Below are 16,984 nucleotides of genomic sequence, written 5' to 3'. Positions count from 1 at the left end.
CCAGCTCTGGAACCCAGTTCCCACCCGTCGCTGAGTCCAGCCCAGGACTTCCCCAGTGCCTGCCGGTGACGTAATCCTGGGAGCTTAATACGGTTTTGTATATACTGTATCTATTTCATTATTTTCCTTTTTATTTTATTATTAATATTTCATTAAAGTAGTTTAGCTTCTTCTAAACTCGTAAATCTCTTTATCTCTCCTCCTCCCCTCCGTGTATGAGAGGCTGGGGGGGAGCATCTGTCAACGGCCACTGGCCAATTTGGCCAAAACCACAACATCCCTGCAGACAACACCCGTACGGGACTGGGATTGCACAGCCAAGCACAAGGGATCCCAAAATGAAGGATCCCCACAGGCACTCAGTCACTGGACCAGTGGAGGAGAGGGCTGCAAGCGTCCCCACAAGCAGCACCGGAGATGTGAGGCTGCCCACGTCCCCAGCACGATGCCCAGCTACGGGAGAGCAGGCTCCCCCCCGGCACTGCCGCGCAGGCAGCTGCCTGACGCCTCCACAGCAGCCATAACCCCAGAGACGGGAGACCTTCGCGGCTGCAAATGGCACGGATCTTTCATGCTCCGAATGGGACAATCAATCTTGGGCTAACGTGGCTTGTTAAACCAGCAGCCATCGCTGATGAAGCAGCACAGCTTGTGTCCCGAAAGACTCAAAAGCGAGAATGTAGTTTCCTAGCTGCCACGTTGCGGGGGATGAGCCCAGAGGTCCCAGATAATTAGGCTACTATACAAATCCTAAAACACAGCAGACAAGCCTTACCCCAGCATCCCTGCCTACTCCCAAGGCTTTTTTTCCTCCTCCTTGTATTTCTTTGGCTATGAGCACACGCTATACTCCCTCCTTCCTGCTCCTGTGTTTAGTACAATTTCAGAAGCAGCATCTGTCAAGTTCACAAGTCAAATCCATCCTGGCAGAAATCTATAGCTCTTTGTAGCACATAAGACACACTGGAAAATCCTGTGTATTAGATTACCCCAGTTATCCCATACTACACTGAGCTTAGGGAAGTGATGCTGATCCTTTGGAGCCAGGCGGCCAAAGACCCAAATATGAGAAAGAAATATTACCAGGGAAATATGACCACAGCACAGGCAGGGGATGAAGCCAGAGCAAAAGGTATTCGGACATATAGACAGATCTGCTCTTTCTTGGTAGGGACACTGTGCCTGCCTGCCTGATGCTAATGCCTCTGCCATCCAAGATTTCTCTCCCCTCTCACTCCTCCTTCAATGTTTTCCTTTTGTTTGAGACTCCGTGCCATCAGACTTCCAATAGCGTGAGTTTCTTCGCAAACACACTGCTTGTCATGCTTCTTTTTGAAGCTCCTGTTAAGGATGTGACACAGCTCTGAACTTCTTCTTTTCTTTTGGGGGTGGGGGTTAATCACCAGATTTCAGATCTTTGCTGTTAAAATCCATCAAACAACAAATGAATCTAGGTAATGAGACAAGACTGTCACTTTGTTGGAAATCAATGTCATGGTGTTTTAGAAGCGAAATCCATTTACAATTACATTCCAAGAAAGAATATATCTGGGCCACTTATTTCAGCGTTGGTAATGCAAAACATTACCTTCCCAAGACACGCACCGTCAAACACCAGGTATACAGCACGTGCAGAAGATGAATATGAGCACACCATTTAGGTTTGGAAAATACAGTGCTAGACTGCCCTCCCCAAGATTTTCGGATGTGGACTTCCTGGGTTTTGTAGCTTACCAGTCAAGCTCAAAATTTTAACTGCAAATGGTCCCTGTTTAGTCCGGTTCCACAGGTCAGCTGGACTTGTTACCTTGTCCCGTAGCTGCAGCAAGTTGCTGATTCCACCTTGGAAATGCCTGTTCTGCAGAAGTCTGCCGTTCTTGCAACAAATCCTCCGTGAAAGCCACTACAGTACCAGGCTGAAATACATTCCCCAAGTGAGGAACTGGATTTTCCAAAGCTGATTCTAACAAGCATCACCTTAGGAGAAGCTGAACGCAGCGGGCTTGAAGACCCAAGGAGTTCCTCCTCACCAGTCTGCTTGCCACTTCACCAATTGGTGAGTGTCTCCACACAGCAAAGCACGTGGTGTCCCAAAGAGGCAGATGCACACAAAACACACACAACGGGGCACACCGACCAAGAGGGACAAAGAAGAGTGCCTTTACTGGCCCCCACCAAACCATCAGCAGCACTCACGTGAGCACAAACACGAGCAGCCCCACCTGTTCCTCCCTTCCCCGGTCCCCCAGTCGGGACTGAAGGTCACCAGTGGACACGCACGGTTCCTCACTCTCCTGATCCACAGGCACTCGTGCATCAGCAGAAACCTCCGACCCCAGACACTTACTCCATCCAGACTCCATACCAGGATCACGAGTCTCGCTTTCCCTATGTCCAGCCTTGGGCTTTCACATTCTGCTCTTTACTCACCAATTAGTCGAGCTTGAAGTCTGCCAGTGAAACGTACACATATTCACACGTACTGAGACAGAGAGAGAAAGGAAAAAAACTATGATTCAGGTTTAATATGAGGCCAGGCCAGGCTGAAGTGCAGACACAGGGCTCAGCCAGAAAAGCACACGGATCAGCAGCCTGCTTACACACAGTTGGACCTTTTTATCCCCTCTACTACCCATTCTCCCATGCTCGTTCCCCCCCAGTTTGCTTTGACCCCTCCTTTCCCCATCTCTGACCCTTCCCTTAAACATCCCATCATGTTCTGTACATTCTTACAATCCCCTTTAAGCATCCAATAATAAGCTTTACGCGATCCCGCTCGCCTCCTGAAACGGCCCATCACAGGTTTACTCTTTCCATGAGACCCACGATAATCTTCTTCCCCCTTTTTTTCAGTTACCAGGCTCGTGACTGAGAATTAAGCGCTAGGTTGGCCTTGGTCAAAAACCACATTGGGAATGTTAAAAATGTAATAGTAAGAGTGGCGGGAGAGTGCCTGGGAGCGTTGCCTTGCGCCGTTCCATTTATTAGTCTGCCCACGTGGCCTCTGTGCCTACGGCAGCCTGGGAGTTTCGCCTCTCAGTTGAGCTGGGAGACGGCGCGTGCGGACAGCCACCAGCGAACTTCCCAGCACCGCCGAGGGCAGCAGGCGTGTTCCTGCGTCACTGTAAATCCGTGTAGCCCCACTGAAATCATGGAGCAAGCTCTGGAGCGAACGGATGCGTCTTCAATAACCTCAACAGCATCTGGGCACCAAGCCCTGAGCTGCTCTGTGGACAGGCTTGCCTTTTCACCGAAACCGCAGGGAAGTAGCACCCCAGGGCAGGGACTGACACCCACAGCCACCCACCCACCTCGCCTTGTCCCTGCAGAAGGCCAAACAATGTTTTCCTGTGTCAGCAGGCACCACGAGCAGAGTTTCACAATCCCACAGTCAGTGAAAGTCAGCTAGTTATTCCTAGGACACTCCACTTCTTCCCTGCAGCACCATCTTTGGGTCTAGTAGCATGATTTTGGCCGGAGTCCTCCATCCCAGGGGCTGGTGCAAGATGTTGTGCAATCTGGGATTCAAGAGGTGGTTGCAGACAGGCTGAGCAAAGGCAGGGGCGGTGGCTCTCGACCTGCTGGGCACCAGCTGCCTCCGTCACCCAAACAAACACAGTGCGCCAAGCGGAAAAAAGAGCTTCTCTCCTTCCTGCCTTCGTTCCCAAAAGCGACAACCATTTCAGGACAACCCCGGCTTCACAGGGAACTTCCGTGGGTCAGCAGGCACACTCCTCCAGCAAAGCTGCCTTGACCTCAGTACAGACCGTGGAGAACATGAGCCCCGGAGACACGCTTGGGGCAGGCAAACAGCCCAAATGCTGAAGCCAAATCTCAGTCCTGACGATAAACCGCCGTTCATTCGCCAGCAGCCTGCCTTGCTTTTCCAGCCTCCCGGTACAGCCTGCAGTTTTCCCACATCCATCAAATTTAACGGCTTGAAATTCAGCCGCGTCTGACAGGAGGAGATGCTGTGCACATGGATCCCAGGGTCCCAGTTAACGGCATAAATTGTTGCCACCTCTCCGGCTTGCCGAGCAATCACAGTCGGAAAGCTATGAAAGGGACATAACTCTCAGCAGGCGCGCCCTTTGCAGAGCCCGGCGTTTGGGTTGTCCTGGTCTCCTCCTAGCAACGGCAAAACAGTAGTAGATGGCTTAGTTCAAGGCCACGTGAGTTCCCCACTGTTTCCTTTACCTCCCTGCCACCCACTTGCGGTCTGCCTTGGTAGCACAGAGTTCACTCCCGTTTCGCTACAGAAGAAATCACAAAGAACTTTTGGAAGTCCACAAGAGGGGTCAGGGTCTTTTCTTCTTTTGGATTTATTGCTGTTGCTGTTGTTGCTTTGCTTGTTTCGTTCTTCTGAGCCAAATATCCACTAAGAGAAGTTCTCGGTATCCTTTGCAGCAGCGTGTGATTTTTGCAAGTCACCTTTAAAGTCTTCGGGGCTGGATGTCTACTCTCCACCCGCCTGCAAACCTACAGCCCGGCTCACCAGATGGCCTGTGAAACGGGCTGCAAAGAACCGCGAAAGCTTGGTTGGTTATTGGCCACGCTATTCCGGGAGTCTAACAGCCTGGGTCAGGAAGCGTTTGCCGCTCCAGGGAGCAAACACAACGTTATCGCCAGGGGCAGTAACTGCGACAGCACCGAGCGTGAGGCTGCCCGTTCCCTGCACGACTGCTGGCGACAAGGGACGCTGCCACTCCAGGCGCCGATGCAGACAAAATCCCAGGAAACAGCTGGGTGCAGGGAAGCATCTCGTCTTTTCCCCAGCCTGGTCTGCTGCTGGGCTGAAGCCCGCGGGAGAGGACTGCCGTTTCACTGAAGGGAAACTGAGGAAAGAAGAGGCAGGTCGGCCTCGTCCCCCCGAGGTACACACACAACTTCATCTTAGAGCATCTTCACCGAGCACCCAGCGCGCTCTGCCCGGCCGAGGTGACAGTGCACGGAGGGTGCAGAGCAGCTGGGACCACCCGGGATCTCCTGGGAAAGAGTGGCCCTGCGTGTTTGATGTTTAAAATCCACATCTTCCTGACAGTCCCAGTTACCTGTAGTAAAGAGGCTTTGCTTTTAGCAGCTTTCGGAAAAGAACCTGTTGATTTGCTGTCTGTGAGCTACAGCCATCAGCCCAAGGACCATCCAACATTGAGAAGGACTATTAGACAGTTCTTTCTTGTGCCACGTAGACTGACTGATTTAGTGTAAGCACTAAGAAATATAGCTGCTCCTCCGCAGTGGCATTTTGGACCCGTGCTTTGGCTTCATCTCTTTGGAAACTACACAGAATTATTAAAAAAACAGACACAAACCCTATGGCCAGTGCAAAACGTTCTGTGTCTTTGATGAGCCAGCAGTGTGCCCAGGTGGCCAAGAAGGCCAACAGCATTCTGGCTTGTATCAGGAATAGCATGGCCAGCAGGAGCAGGGAAGTGATGGTGCCTCTGTACTCGGCACTGGTGAGGCCTCACCTCGAGTACTGTGTTCAGTTCTGGGCCCCTCTGTACAAGAGGGACATTGAAGTGCTGGAGCGGGTCCAGAGGAGAGCTGCCAGGCTGGTGAGGGGTCTGGAGACCAGGTCATATGAGGAGAGGCTGAGGGAGCTGGGCATGTTTAGCTTGGAGAAGAGGATGCTGAGGGGAGGGAGACCTCATTGCCCTCTACAACTCCCTGAAAGGTGCTTGTAGAGAGGTGGGTGTTGGCCTCTTCTCCCAGGTGAATAATGACAGGACCAGAGGAAATGGTCTGAAGCTGCGGCAGGGGAGGTTTAGATTAGATATCAGGAAGAATTACTTTACTGAAAGAGTGGTCAGGCACTGGAACAGCCTGCCCAGGGAGGTGGTGGAGTCACCGTCCCTAGAGGTGTTTAAGAAACGTCTAGCTGTGGCACTTCAGGGCATGCTCTGAAGGGCACAGATTGTAGGCCGTTGGGTTGGACTCGATGATCTTAAGGGTCCTTTCCACCCATGAAGATTCTGTGATTCTGTAATATTCATGGCCCTCACGCTTCCTTTGCCCAGGGCTTTGCACTGCAGCTGAATTTAGATCAGCCGCCTGCCCGCCACGATCCGCGAGTCAAACTAACCGCTGCTGCCCCCCTGGACTTCCCTGCTGTCAGCCTGCCGGCTGCGAGGGAGTCCCTTTGGGCCAGAGGCTGATGTTTTTATTCACGGCCATTTCCTCCCCCCACAGCTTGCTGCAGGCTCAGTGTAAAACCCGCTTCTGCTTCTGCACCACCTCCAATAGCATCTGACTCGCTTACAGCCCAAACGAAACCTCGGGGTCTGCTCGTGCAAGGAAGTCCCCCAAAAAGCTGATTAAAGCCCCACACAGGCTGATGCAGTCAAGCCACCTTTCTCCTGGAAGGGAACTTGTAAAGATCACAGGATTGTCCCCTCTCCATGAAACGACGTGTGTCCCCAGTGCGGAATCTGCCTGGATTTAAGTTCCCAGAACTGTGTCAGCGTGCCCTCTGTCGTCAGAAGCAGCGCGTTTGTCATCTGCAGACGGGCAGAACCATTTAGCTGCTAATGGAAGCAATTTTTGCTTCCCTGATGCTGATGTTTGTCCAGCCACGTGCTGCCCGAGGCTCTGACAGAGCAATGCTCCTTCATGGCTGCCCCGGCAGAGCAGCTCCCACCTGCACGGCAACACCCCCAGGAGTTTCCCGGCTAAATTTAATTACTGCAGAGCAGTGACCCAGAATTGCTTGCTAAGCTGAAGGTCTGCAGGGTCAGAGGCACAGCCCTATTTACACAAACTAGGTGTCTGCAGCAGTGTCTCCACGCTCAGCCGCAGTCTAAACATCTCCTGGGGTGTCGTCTGCGTGCATCCTAGCACTTGGTTTACCCAAGGAATGTCTCTGTGTCACCCACCCTCACCTCACCAGCCTGACTGCCAAATGCAACAGGAAAGCTGGAGATGCTCAAGATGTGAGCCAGGAGGCTGGTCTCCTTTTCCATGCCCTCTCCAGGGAGAGAAAGGCAGGCACCTTTCAAGAAAGGAGTGCGTCTGGAGGCACACACAAACCCCCCCCACGCCCCTCCACTGGTGGCAGCAAGATGGTCGGGGCAAGGCTTTACAAATAAGCACCGGAGAGGTCTGGATTTAGCATTTTAGCATTAGTCACATCTCTAGGGTTGTGGTCCTCTTCTGTTCCAGGAATTAAGTGGTTGTTTAGACCCACCATCCTAATGAGATGGAGTTGTCTAAGTAGAATCATACAATCATACAATCATTATAGCCGGTTTTCCAGCCAGTGGAAACGGCAGCAATTCTCTGTGCCCCACTTTACCCTTGCTGAAGGGCTCATTTATGGCCCAAGTGAGTTGGAAGAGACTTCATATTCTCCTCCCCTTGATTAAGTACTCCTCTTGAAAAGCAGGGTTAAGTGTTTATGAGCAGCATAGGACTTAAACTATTTCTCACATTCTACTACACTTTATGGCTTCCTGGACACAGCCAGAAGCAGCAATAAAAGCAAGGACCCTCCAGGAGGCATTCCTGCCAGCAGCAGAGACCATACATAGAATATTGTGCACGGACAGGCACGCACGGTCACGCAGAGCCCCACTGGTAAATTGCCAGTGCTGTCCCCATGCTTCGGCATGGGACAAGTGACAGTCCCAGACAAACCAACGCATGGGGCTCGCAGGATCCTGGGTGTCTCTCTGCCGAAACCACTGCCAGGGAACAGAGAGATGGGGAGTGGGGGGGCGTGATTTGCAAATAAACACCGCTCTGACTTTCAGTGACCCCGACATGTACCTAACCACCGACATTTTAAGAGGCGCTATATAACTAGTGAGTAAAAGTAACTTCTTTTAGGCCTATTGCCATGAAAAATGTGAAGGGACTTTATTGACTGGTGATTAAAATCTTATCCCTTCTGGTAGCATACGGCAACCAAGGAACAGGCATTTTTGTTAAGGGTATGGAAGCCAAACTGCATTAGCAATAACTCTGTTTTGCCTTCCTGGGAATGCACAATAAAAGATTGAGATCTTATAGCCGAACTTTGTAAAAGGCACCAGTAATCAAAAGTCAGCACGGAATCTTATCAAACATTAATTTTAAAGCTGCTAATATTTGAAGACGTGCGTTTGTGTCTGTCATTTTTATTCTGAGATGTTTTACTTGTCCCGTTTTAATGATCTGATGGTGAAACGGAGATGAAAATGGAGATGAAAATTGCCCAGAATTTCTCTTGAAGTTTGCCCAGTGTGACTAGCAAAAACACGCTGTGCTGCGCGTGCATGTGGGTCAGAGTGAGTTTTGGGGGATTATTGTTCTCAATGTGGATGGATCAAAAGATGAGAAAGAAAACCGTGGAAGGGATGGAAAAATTACAATAACTAGTGTTCCCAGTGCCGTGCTTAGTTTGAATGAGGAAACCATACATCAGTAAGAGCCCATTCCGAAGGCCGTCAGCAGCTATGCGAAGGCTCCTGCAGCATCGGAAGAGAAGGGGAAGGTCACAAATTGGGTTGGAGCCACTGCTTGTTGACAAGGCTGAAATAGCCACTACGTTTGGCCCTTCAGGATCTGAGTCTCGTGCCACCTGCACTTTTCAAGGCATCATTCGGCTGATCAGATGTCCTAAACTTTCACAGAGAGAAGGGTTTCATCCTGCTCTCCATCCCCTACAGCCCCTTATGGCCTTATTGGGGAATGAATTTTGCCACGTTCAGCAAAAAAAAAAGAGAGTTCTCTGCAGCAGTCCAATTTAAACCTTCCCAAATGCATTTCTACTTTTATTAAGCAAGCCTTTCCTAAGACTCTGCCAGAAGAGCCCAGATCGTGCATTCGTAAAGCTAAGATATTGCTACCAATAAAAATAAATAGATGGCAATTACTAAGGAATTACGCTTAGACCAAAACCAACTGAATTTATTACCCTCTGAATGTGTGCAGCATAAAATGCAGCAATAGAGAAGTTTAAGGAGAAGGGGTGGGCAAAGAAACTTCCCTTTCTTTTAATAATAAAAAGCTCAAATAATAACTGAAACCTGAAGCTGTAAGTGAAGAGCACCTCTAAGTACAGAGCTCGCGTACGGATAGCGGAGCAGTTCAGCAAGCCGCACAAAGCAAATAGATCAGAGACCACTACACATTAAGTGAGGACACCAGGCTGGGAAAGATCCTGTTGGAGACCTGTCTTCCGTTAAACTTTATGCTCTACAGCCAACAGGCTTTATCCAAAACCTACCGATGCTTTCCCCACTGAGGTACCCAGGCTTTGGCTACGAAGCCTTGTCGCAGGTCAAAGCTCTTCGCTTTGCCTGTTGAGTGTAATTCATGTGGGACGCCCTTGAAGGGCAGAGCGGGTTATCAAGCCCAAAAGTACTTCCAGGGGTATACGGGTCCCACCACTTCAGGAGGCAAAATCAACTGCCCTGGTGTAAAAGTGCTCTTCTACCTTTATCACTGCGTTTCTGCCTGTGGGCACCGTACGGTAAGCAGTAATGGGAACTGAGCGGTGGTATGCTCCCACACATACAGCCCAGACTGTTTCCAGATTAATAACACCAGCTTCTGACACTGCACGGGTTCTTTTAATACAACATTGCTAAAATACTATAGAAATATTATTATTTCTTTTAAAAAAAGACCATCTAAAAGCTGGGAAATTTTAAATGACAGTTCCCACAATTTATCTCTGAATTTGTACTCTCTGAAAACCTCGTATGACTTCCGTGGAAATGGCAGGTAAATATTTCTCTCCAAGTAGAATGGTTTCCTGGTTAGCAGTGGCAGTGCAATAGCTTATGAAAGACACAATAAAAGAGCTTCCAGTATGAAGAGGTCCTTGAAAAATCAAGAACTGTCCAAAAGCAAAGGTCGCACAGATTCTTTTACATCTGCCCCTTTGACTGACCTTGTGTCCACCCACCCTATTCAACGGCCCCATTAAGCCATTTGCTGGATAGCGGTGACTTTCAATGAATCTAGCAAACCCCGGCTCAGGCCCCCAGCTGGGAGTGGGAGAAGCCTTTATCTTCAGCACTCAGCATGTTCAAGTTCTCATTTTGCCCATAACAAGTGTTATTTTCCCGAAACACGGAGTTCAGACGAGGAACTGGACAACCCTTTAGTCACACGGCTCTGCTACCTCTGCTGACAGCCTCCTCTGCCCTTGCTCCCACCCAGCTGATCCAGGGATGTGGCCGTGGGGAAGCCTGATGTGCAGGTCTTCCCTTGCTTTGTTAAACGCCCGCTGCTAAGCTTCCTCACCTGCTTGATCCTGTCGGTCTTTCTCTTCCAGATGCATCCAACCCAAGATGGCCTCTGTCCTAGGAGCCCCGCTGGAGAGATGCAGCACTCCACATGCATACATGCAGACCGACTGCTCGGTCCTGTTGTATCTAACGCCCTTGCATGAAGTCCCAAAGTCCTCCTGCCATGGTCCTTGCAAGTTGTTAAAGACTCACAGTGATGGAGAACCCGGTCCCTTGAAAATCAGTGTCAATGACCAATTACTCTCACTCTTAAAAATCTACATTGTATTTCCAGGTTGGTTTTTGCTGACTTTAATTTCTAGACACTTGATATTGCATCTTTTCCTATTAAGCAGCCCTCTAAAACCTCCTCTACCTGGGTAGACATTTCATCAGACTTTTTTTTGACACAGTAAATAGGCTTGCAGTCATTGAGACACCACAACACAGAGGGTCCCAGTCCTGGCCCAGCTCCTCCTGCTCCTCTAGTTGCGCTCTAGCTCCAGGAATATATCTAGCTCCCATTTGGCAAGGACTAGGGCAGAAAAGACCACATGAAGTACAAATGAACCACAAAAAAGTGCTTTGTAATCAGACTATTGTTTCCCTAAAAGCGCCTGATTGTTGAGAGTTGCATAGGAATCATACGTAAGGGAACACCTCCCACTGTTGCAATGGGAACAGAGTGGGAGGGCCTGAAAGTCCCCTACTGGCCTTCTTAGGAAGATGCTGGGGTTTGCGAGTTGTTTGGTTTGGCTGTGAACATGGATCTGTCTAGCTGATACAGAAGAACCGTGGTTTCCATGAAGAAACCTGTATTCCTGTATCGCCATGTGGATGCAGCTAAAGCGATGAAATGCTGCTTGGGTACTCCGGTACTTTCCCTCCATTCCCCCAGGCAGAGCTGTACATCTTGCCCTCCCACAGGCAGGACATGAAGTGGGCATTTGGGGGAGCACCCATGCTCCGCTGACCGCAATGCCACCAAGGTCCTGTGCTTGGGGCCTTTGTTCTGATGTCTTGTACACAGACAGAGCCTGAAGAAAGGCTTTCTTCAAGGACTGTGGACATCTAGGACTGGAAGGGTATGACAACTTCTTCATGTACCTAACAAAAAGTCTCTGTTTGGCTTAGACTACCTACATACCAGCTTAACCTGCTCTCCCCAAAACTGCCTCAGCCACCTTCCTACCTTGGCATCTCTACACACCCGGGTATCTCAAGTTCTTCCTGGACCGGACAGCTGAAGACCCTGTCCCCAGCATTCCCCATCACACTGGGCTGAAGTGAGGTTCGAGGCCAACATCTGCAGCAGCATGATCAGGATGTTCTTACAGACAAGGACCGACACGCAGCAAGTGAAAAATGCTTCCTAAGAACACAGTGCCCTGCTGATTCAACCCACAATGGCACTGCAGGCTCCAGATCTCCTTCCCTATGGGCTTATCTGCACCAACTCCACCCACGTTCAACCTCTCCAACTTTCCAAAGACTTTCAGAAAGACCTGTTGACCACATCCTGCAGGGTCAGGAGGATTGAAAGCCTTATTAGAGACTTTGGCTTGCGTGGGCTTTCATGGTGTCCCCACAAGCCTGTGCCAAGGAGCACCAAGAGTGGGGCTCACCCTTCCATAGACGAGCTTGTGCACCAAACCTTTCAGGCCCTTATTGCACAAGTGCCGGACATATACACTTACCAGACACAGCATTTCTGTAACCCCTTTCTCCTGCTCTCCAGCAAGGCATTTTTAGGAGAGCTGGCCTCCTCCCAAGAGCATTCAAGGTCAGAAGGCCCCCAGATACGCTCCAATTCTTCCTCCAGCAGTGACATCCTCTCTGCCCTGCGGATCCAGCCTCAGATTTCCTCTCTAAATCAGCGTGCTCCCCCGTTCCTGCTCACAGCTCCATGCAGATCTTCTCGAGGTTATTTTACAGCTGGGCTTTGTGCGATCTGACCCTCCGTAGGCAAAACTCCCTCTGTGCAAAAACCATCCCCGCTTCCCCTGCTCCGCCGCAGGGGAGCAGCTCACAGCCCTGGATCCCTGAAGGATCAGAGCGCCTGGAAAGAGGGGGAGCTGGGGAGAGCCGCTGGCTGTGACTTTCTTAGGGGAGAAGGAGCAGGCAGGAGATATGGGCATGGAAAACATGCAGCCTGTTTGCTCAGAGCGCTGGCGCGGGCATTGCTTTCAGACACGGTTGCTCCTGGTTTGGTTTCCCAGCCTTTCCTCCTGCTTTTTTTCAGTAGTCAGGCCACACGGGCAGCACTTGCTGCTTGTCAGGGCACAGCTCGCCTGATTCCAGAGTCAGGCTGTCCCCGGTGTCCACCTTGTTCCCCCTTTCCAGCGACAGCACACACCCACCAGGTTTACAATTCCTCCTAGCAGGAACCAGTGTTGTCCCAGCCTCTGGATTTCTCCAGGTCACTTTTTTCCTTGCTTGGCCCTTGCTGGTGACAGTAACCTGCAGCTGTGCGCTCCCTGACTTATTGTCGGTCTTCCCAGCCCAAGTGGTGATGATTTGGCTTCACCCCTTCCAGATGAGCCGAGTCAGGGATAGGGTTTACTGCCATCCCCCAGCACACGTTTACCCCAGCCCAAGAGATATCCCTGACACGCTGTCCCACAGGCATTTATATACGGCCTGGATATTGCTTGGGAGAAGGTTTTCAAGCCTAATCCGGTGTCAGGGCAATCAGCAGGAGTTGTCAACGTGTTCACACTGTCTGCAACTGCTAATAACAGAGCTCAGGCCTCCGGACGGGGTTTTGTGTGCGCTAGGACTGAAACACCAGGCATCCCAGTAGTTTGACAGCTGGCTGCTCCGTTCCCGAAAGCTCCTCGTTAATAGCTGCACTTTCCGCGTAACAAAACGAAACAAATCCAAAACAAAAGCAAAAAGATTTCCTGTTCGCACACGCACGCAAGAGCCCTTCGTGAACTGGCTTTCAGTACTCAGTCGCTTCTCCCATTTAAACTGATCTACAGGAGACAGGCATAAAACAGAATTAAATAGGTACTGACTTGCAGGTCACAGGCCCTGTAAATCAAGAGAAAGCTCTCCTAGTCACTGACTCTGGCTTTCTTGCAGGTCTGCAGAGCTTAGCAGTGTGGTCCCAGAGCTGAGGTCGGGCAGACGCATCAAGCTATTGGAGATGATTTACCATTTGACGCTAATTAAATCTAAAGGAAGCTCTAGGATGGAAACTGCATTTGCATCCCGAGGAGGTTCACGTTCGGCTCAGCATTGAGTGCTTTCGCAGGCGATGCAGTTCCCGTTCCACACCTGGGAGTCCGGAGGGAGGGAAACGAACTCCTTGGCTGCTGGCTGAATCCCAAAAGGGTCTAGCCTTCTGTGTCAAGCTCTGCCTGCTCCAAGGTTAACACGTATCGTCTTTTATCAACGCCAGGAGGGACCCCTGTCCACAGAGCAGCGTGGGGCACACAGGGTCCTGGACTCTCAGCTCCGTTCTGGGCAGAAGTGCAGCTTACAGACTCTGAGTTAGCTCTGCTCCACCTTTTTCTTCTTACCCTGGTGTTTTACCAAGAAAAATGTGTTCACAGGAGGGAGAAAAGATAAACGTTCCCAGCTCTTCAGTGACACAACTGCTTCCCTGAGTTTTCCTGCAAGTCTTTTGGTTCCTTGGCTTTCTGAATGATGCCTTCCTACCAATAAGCAGCCCTTGACAAGAGAGCGTGTGCTCAGGTTAATGGACGAGGCCTCTCATTAGGCAAAGCCATACACATCCTGCAGGATGCGGGTACTTACGCAAAAGACATGTATACTTCCATAGGCCAAAGCTACTCTTGTTTAAGCCTCTCTAATGCTTGTAAACCTACCTTGTAAATCTCCAAGTTTGGGGTTTTTTTTCCCCAGGGTACTGCTGAACAAATTGGTAGCTGCACCTCGCTGCCCTGCCGTGGCAGATCCCTTGTTGTCTCTGCTGTCCCTCACCTTCGCAGGCTTCTAATGACGGACAACTCCTTTCTTCTCTCAGGATCTTCATCTCTGGGGCCTTTCGCCTAAGTGTGCGCTGATGGCATTATGAGACAACACTCATTCAGTGCCTCAAACCTGGCTGACGCTCCCCTCACCACTTCTCTTCAGTGCCAGCAGACACAGACTCACAGCCATGACATTACCCCGACCCCGAGTTCCCTCTGGGCAGTGTAAGTCCCACTCGCTGTCCCTTTTGTTAGCCATCCCCATCCCTCTCCCATCCTTTCTATTGGCCAAGTGCCGCTGGCACAAGTGTGGCGAGAAAGCGATGGGGACCAAGCCTCTGGCCCAGCACTGAGAGAAACTGCTGACTGGTGGAAGCATCCCATAGCTGTTGTCCCCATTTCGTCTGGCTCCTTAGGACACCAGGGTGGAGATGCCGGGCTGCCCAGCATAGGGAGGAGAAGTGCAATCTCCCTGAGCATCCAGGGGATTTTTCTCACATCTCAGCATTCACTTGAGATTCTCCAGCTCTTTTCTTCTCGCACAGAAACTCTGCAGAGTCTCAATCTCATTTTGCCTCGTTGCGTTGGCAATGGGTCTTCTCAGGCAGCTTGTGACAAAGTAATTGTGTTCTGCAGGGAAAAGCTGGTTATGACAGAGAAAGCCACTCACTGATCTCTGCTGAAATGCTCTAAGCCTGACATCCCGCTGTCTCAGAAAGGTCCGCAGTCGGAAGAAAGATATGGGGACACCTGGTCACCACAGCTGCTGAGGAGGCTGGAGAAGGTGAGCTTCAAGGAGGTCTGTTCCCCCCTTGCAGCTTTGCTCCCATTGCCAGAGATGGCTCCTCACTTTTTAGCACCTTTCACCCCCAGACACAGCCCAACAAAGCCAACGTGAAGGACCATAGGGCAACACTTCCACCACTGACACACAGGTTCCCACCACGTTGGTCTTGTACAGAAGAGACGTCCTTGAGCCAAAGCAGGGCCTGGGAGGAAGCGATGGAGCTCGGCTGCACCCAGGGCACGTACTGCAAAACGAGGTACCCCTAGGTGTGCTGGGAAACTGAGACGGCCCCAGAGAGAGATCAAAGCTAATGCACAGCTTTACGCCTTCCCGCACGGGCTGCCCTGTCTCCGCTGGCCGGCACACGGCGTGTCTCGTCACAGCTCCCTCGATGCGCTGCGGCAGCCCCGTTTAACGGCAGCACAACCCAGAGCACTCCGGTTTTCTCCGATTTTATATGTCTGGTGGAAAACAGAAGGGAAAAAAAAAATAAAATAAAAATCTAAGGTACCCGAAAGATCTCATTTCACAGGAATATATTTTGGCATTGCAAAAAAAACATTTTTCACAGAAAATTCCCAACCAGTGTCTCCGGCATGGCTAAATTCATTCTGCCAGTCTACAGCAGTGAGCAGCACTTTCTCCTTCCAAGAAAAGTGCAGAAATCCCATGGGACCTGAAGAGGGGGTAACCAAGCATCACGCTGGTCCCTGACCACCACTCCTCCACTCACACAGCGCCCTGCAGGCATGGAGGGTAGTGTCATTTCTGGATTCTTTTATAAAACTTAAGCACAGCTATTCCATCCTTGTTAACTACCTGGTTTGCTTCATCAACACTAATGAAGCAGGTGCCGTTCATGACCCTCAGCCCAGGTGGAGCTGGTTTTGAGAACTCCCTTTTCTCTGTTGACAAGGGCCTCGAAGCTCTAGCCTAGCGACAATGGTCAAAAACTTCCTCAAACTCTTCTCTGCGTCCTACTTCTGCGGGCAGCGGTCGGCAGAGGCCGTATCAGCAGCCCCACCGCGCTCTTTCCCAGAGAAAGATGTTACTGTTGATTCACACATCCCCCTCAGACTCCCCAAACTCCCCAAGTGCAAAACCAACAGTTTTGCTATATGTGAGCCGCGCCTTTTCTTTTTTCTTCTTCTCGAGGCAGATTTCTCTCCATTACGGCTCTTTTGTGTTGTAAGGACAATCTTTTCTCTATTAAGCTGATTATCTGCTGTTAAAGGGAAAAAAGCTGAACAAAGGAAAATATATACACCACCTTTCAGGGGGAGTGGAAGGGCAGGGATGAGAATTGCTGTGAAACGGCTCTTGTTGCGTTCCCGAAAGATAACGAAGCCCTGATTGATTCTTCATTTCTGCTGCTATGGAACTGGCTTAACCACATTTCTCAGTGACGGATTTCAGTAGATAACACTTGCTTTATGGGCCTTGGGTGGCAGTGTGGCTTTCCTGCCTCTGCCCGAACTGCAGAGAGATGCAGAGCGGCTGAGAAGGGAGAGAGACTTTATTTGCTGCCCTAATCCTGGGCACCCACGCGTACCTCTAATCGGAGAGGGGCAGCGCAAAGCTCTCCCTCTGCCTGGGGCGTCGAGGCAATGGACACCGCTCCGCTTGGTTTAAATTAGGTTCAGGACACAACAGTTTTCTGCTCTCCCTGGGAGAACACCTCCGACACCATCCTCCTTGCCTGGGGAGCATGTGTTGGTGTTGCCAACCTGCGTGTGAAATCACAGCTCAGCAACCCTTGAATCAGCTGACGGTTGTCTCCTCACGGATCTGAAGCACCGGGTAAGCGCTGGCAGTGGTGGTGAAAGAGAACGCAGCGCAGCAGAGGCAGACGGGGGCCGTCAGATCCAAGTCTCAGCAGCGCCGAGTACCCGGGCACCTGCCAGACGGAGAAGCTCCGTGGAGTTGGGTATGGGACCTTTAAGCACAGCTAGAGAGCACAGATTTGTCTCCCTTCGTAGCGGGAGACCTGCAGCCCGCGCTGCATTGCAGACACAGGCTTACGTTGCAGCACCAATATC

Source organism: Chroicocephalus ridibundus, chromosome 3 (assembly GCF_963924245.1).
Source record: "Chroicocephalus ridibundus chromosome 3, bChrRid1.1, whole genome shotgun sequence".
Taxonomy (NCBI): domain Eukaryota; kingdom Metazoa; phylum Chordata; class Aves; order Charadriiformes; family Laridae; genus Chroicocephalus; species Chroicocephalus ridibundus.
Note: the sequence above shows the minus strand (reverse complement) of the source record.